This window comes from Etheostoma spectabile, chromosome 13, assembly GCF_008692095.1.
Source record: "Etheostoma spectabile isolate EspeVRDwgs_2016 chromosome 13, UIUC_Espe_1.0, whole genome shotgun sequence".
Classification (NCBI taxonomy): Eukaryota; Metazoa; Chordata; class Actinopteri; order Perciformes; family Percidae; genus Etheostoma; species Etheostoma spectabile.
In genome coordinates this window covers 20426413-20431079 of record NC_045745.1, presented here as the reverse complement: position 1 = coordinate 20431079, position 4667 = coordinate 20426413, and the positions used below count along the sequence as shown (strand labels likewise).

Here is a 4667-nt window from a genome sequence, read left to right as displayed (position 1 = left end):
CCTCTTGTATTGTTTTTAAATCATTTGGACCTTGAGTCTGTAAATAAAGAAATAATAATAATATAAGTACTGATTCAACTTCTTTACTCAAGTAAAAGTAACCATCCACTTGTCAACTAAACTACAGTATCTGAGGTTGGTGAACAGGTAAAGACCACACCAAAACCCCTCGCTAACAGGTGAAGACCACACCAAAACCCCTAGCTAACAGGTGAAGACCACACCAAAACCCCTAGCTAACAGGTGAAGACCACACCAAAACCCCTCGCTAACAGGTGAAGACCACACCAAAACCCCTAGCTAACAGGTAAACCACACCAAACCCCTCGCTAACAGGTGAACCCAACCAAACCCCTAGCTAACAGGTGAAGACCACACCAAAACCCCTCCTAACAGGTGAAACCACCCAAAACCCTACGCTAACAGGTGAAGACCACACCAAAACCCCTCGCTAACAGGTGAAGACCACACCAAAACCCCTAGCTAACAGGTGAAGACCACACCAAAACCACTAGCTAACAGGTGAAGACCACACCAAAACCCCTAGCTAACAGGTGAAGACCACACCAAAACCCCTCGCTAACAGGTGAAGACCACACCAAAACCCCTCGCTAACAGGTGAAGAACACACCAAAACCACTAGCTAACTTACTTTAAATGTGAAGAACTGTAGACGAATACAACAGGCTTAAGTGAACTGACAACATAAATTATACGACTTACAGTTCTCAAAGACGCACACACACACAATCTCAGCTGATTATCCTCCGGACAGCGCTTTTTCTTTTCTCTCACTTTTGTCTCCGTGTGGCGCGCGCACCCGCTCGCGGTGTGAGGCGCGTATCCGCGCTATTTTCCGACATAACAACGTCTTGTACAAAACGAAAGTAACGAGCCAATTTTGTAAAATGTAAGGAGTAGAAAGTACCGATATTCGTGTTAAAATGTAAGGAGTAAAAGTAAAAAGTTGCCACAAAAATAAATAGTAAAGTAAAAATATCTGAAAAATCTACTTGAGTACAGTAACGAAGTATTTGTACTTCGTTACTTCCCAACTCTGAACCTAGGTAACAGGTAAGAAACGAGCCAATTTTGTAAAATGTAAGAAGTAGAAAGTACCGATTTTTGTGTTAAAATGTAAGGAGTAAAAGTAAAAAGTTGCCAAAAAAATTAAATAGTAAAGTAAAAATATCTGAAACATCTACTTGAGTACAGTTACGAAGCATTTGTTTGTTTGTTGCTTCCCATCCCTGGTCCTCCTTGGCCACTAGCAACTGCGTAGAATGGGGGACGACTTGCCAACAGTTTTGTTGTCATCACTTAGAATTCCTCATGGGGCGACAGAAACTAAGCACTATAGCTTTAAGTAACATTTTCAATGCAGGACTTTTGCTGTATTTTTAGTGTGGCATTAGTAATTTTAATTATAGTAAGTAAAAGTTAGTTAATTTTTCCACCACTGCATAGCGACTCACCTGCCAGGACTGAATGACAACGCATATTTTATTACATATTGCTGCATTTATTTAACTTTTAATCATACAGGGCAGATTAGCTGTGCGTAAAGGCTCTTCTAATGTCTCAATTGACAGCAGACACCTAGTGATTATTACTGCATTCTACCCGTTTGTTTCATAGTAGGTGGCAGTGTATTTATTTGTGTGGTTGCTGCTGTAGTTTGGCGTTTATGTCCTGTGTTATTGTGTAGTCTGTTTTCCTGTACATGTTTCTTAGCCTGGTTCTGTCTTGTCTTGCGTTTTTTGTAAGGTTTTTTGGTCTGGTCTTGTATACGTTCTGTTTCCAGTTTTATTTTGAAGTCTGGTCTCTGTCTCGTCTTGTATTTAGTTCTGCTTCCTGTGTTTTCCCACCTCCGTGATTACCTGATGTTTTCCCCCTGTTTCCCAGCCCTCTTGTCACCTGCCTCTTGTTTCCTCCTTACCCTCTGTATTTAGTCTTTGTGCTTTCTTTGCCTTGTGTCAGATCCTTATATCTGTTTGGTGTGTTTGTGCGTGCTGTTTGCTGTTGGCCTGTTGCTGCATTTCTTTTCTTGAGGTTGTTGTTCTCCCCATGACTTTTTTTCCCCAGTTTCTTTGTTCCCGGTTTTTGTTTTCTTTATGGACCCTTTTGGATTTTGGACTTTTTGTATTTTTGGCTCTTTGGATTTGGGACTTGTTTTTTTCCATTGTGTTGTTTTTTTCCCCCGTGCTGGTTGGACTCCCTTTTGTTAATAAATAATCTTAGTTACGAACTCTCTCCTGCCTTCCCGACTCGTCTCTGCATTTGGGTACTCGATTCCATTACACAAAACAGTTGCTCTTCTAAAAGAGAACATCATGTACGTTTTATGTTTTTACATCAGACAACCTCCATTGTTTGGTAAACTGCATGTACACGTAGATCAATGTGCGTAGGCTTTATTCCTATACAATCCAAACACTCACAACACATGGTAACGCCAGCTGTAAAAAGATGCATTGATTCACAAGTTTTTACCCAGTTCTCCCGTGGTCAATGAGTAAAGGGTTACATTTTGGGTTGTATTTCAAAATGCCAAGGTGTACCATGATGAGATTTTTTTTTTTTTATTATTTCACCACTGGAATGAATTGACTGCCCTAAGTAAAAGCTTTACAGTGTCATTACATGTGGTAATACTGTGCATATTAAGTGTCAGTGTTAGTATGCTGTCAATTATGCTGTCTGCGGTCCACAGCAATTAGTCATCATTCCTAAAATGTCCTCAACTTAACACATTTCCATTTAGAGAAGACCACGGTGCCAGAGTGTGATGGATCTGCTGGAAAGTTGAGGGCAGACTCATTTAAAAAAAAAAAAAAGAAATTCCATTACGGATGCTAGGGAGGCTGTTTTGGTAATGAATGAAGGCCGACACAGTGTCTGCACTGTAAATTCATCGCGCACGATCCAACACTAGGCAACATAACTAAAGGACCGATTTGGTCTTTTATTTATGTTTGTCAAATGTTCAGTGCATTTGTTGCTTCCTTCATAAAGCTTAAAGCGGCTGACCCTTTCCCACTTTGCACTGATTACCCTTTTATGGTGCCTCGTGACAGTCCACTGACCCCATTGATCAGATCAATAATCTGGGCGGCTACCTTCACTATTACATAATCAATCTTGCAAAAGAAGCTGTGCTCAGTCCGTTTCTGTTCTTCCCCCCACCTGAGCTGTTTAACACACACACACACACACACACACACACACACACACACACACACACACATTTACACAAGATTGACTATGACATGAATACCCCAATATTTAGAGATAACTTGGCGACGTAATTATAATGAGCACACAAGAGATGCACATAAGCGTACACGCACGAACACATCAAAACAAGTGCACGTGCAAACACAAAAATGCACATGCACACAGAACACCGAGCTTTTGCAGTGATTCTCAGAATACATTGATTACAGTACAGACCAAACTGTGAGGGAAGAGAGAGTAGCACGCGCTCTAATTACAACTGAGCCATAAAACATGTTACTGGCCTCATAAACTAAACCATATATGTTCAAATGAAAGATAATTTGGGTTCACTGAATCTGAGGAACTAACACTAAACACAAATTCTGACCTTTCTGCAAACTTTTGTTTGGTCAGAGGTCTTGTTTGTGTTGCAACTGTTAGAATAAAGAAAAGAATATCCAAAAGATATTTTATGTATATGTTTCATACTACTACTTTCAAAAACGTGCAGTAAATGTATTTGCAAAACATTACTCCGATCACATGGTAGAAATGCTTCAAATTACTCATTACACCTCAATAACAACTTACTTTAACACTAACTTTTAACTCACCATTGTTAAATTGAGTAAAAAACAAATCTGCACCTTTTTACAGTGTAAAAATATTTGAAAGGATTTAATAACATTAAATAATTTGAATGCTTTAACAATTCTGAAATGTTTAAACTAGTAGACACTCAAGACATGGTCTTAAAATAGCCTCGGTGTCAGGAGGTATCAGGAGTAGGTGTTTTTGAAATATAGGCCTACATACAGCATGCATGCACACATGTGAATACTGTGTATGCAGGAAGCATATGTACCAAAAACAGAAAAACCATAGCTGACCTACCTCCGGGCTCAGTTCTGTGCTTTACAATCCAGTGACTTGATAATCCAAACGCCTTTAAATCCACAACACAAAGTATCATTATAATGTGTTGTGAGTCAGTCAGTGTGTGGTCTCTCTTCCTCTTCTACAGCATTATGAAAGTCAGATTTTGTGTGTGACACACCAACACACGCACACACACACACACACACACACACACACACACACACACATACACGCATACTCAGCCTCGCTCTCTCTTTCCCATAGGCCTACATGCATAAACACTCTCTCAGCCCTCAACCACACTTGCCCTTTTGAAGCAGCTGAGCCTGTCACCCTTTTTATAAGCACGCCCTCGTGACATCACAGCAGGACAGTAGCCTACCAGAGGACAAGGATTGGCTTTTAGTGTATATTGCATGTCTGCAGTGCACTGACAGCTCAACAGCACCCACTGCCCTCTGGGAAACATTAGTTTTTTAAGCTTTATTTATTTAGGGCAGGTTTCCTGAGGTCTTTCTCAGCACCACCCTACTTTACATACACACAGTACAGCTGCAGTATACATGTAA

General features: G+C 40.3%; 1 protein-coding gene across 1 annotated transcript in view; it reads right to left on the bottom strand.

The window, feature by feature from the left end:
- The window catches only part of LOC116700756 (beta-2 adrenergic receptor), a 21013-nt gene extending 16618 nt beyond the window's left edge, over positions 1–4395 (bottom strand). The window contains exon 1 of the mRNA XM_032534193.1: positions 4114–4395. The gene's annotated coding sequence lies outside the window, so the exon portion shown is untranslated. The remainder of the gene's footprint in view (positions 1–4113) is intronic.
- Positions 4396–4667: the final 272 nt, after the last annotated feature.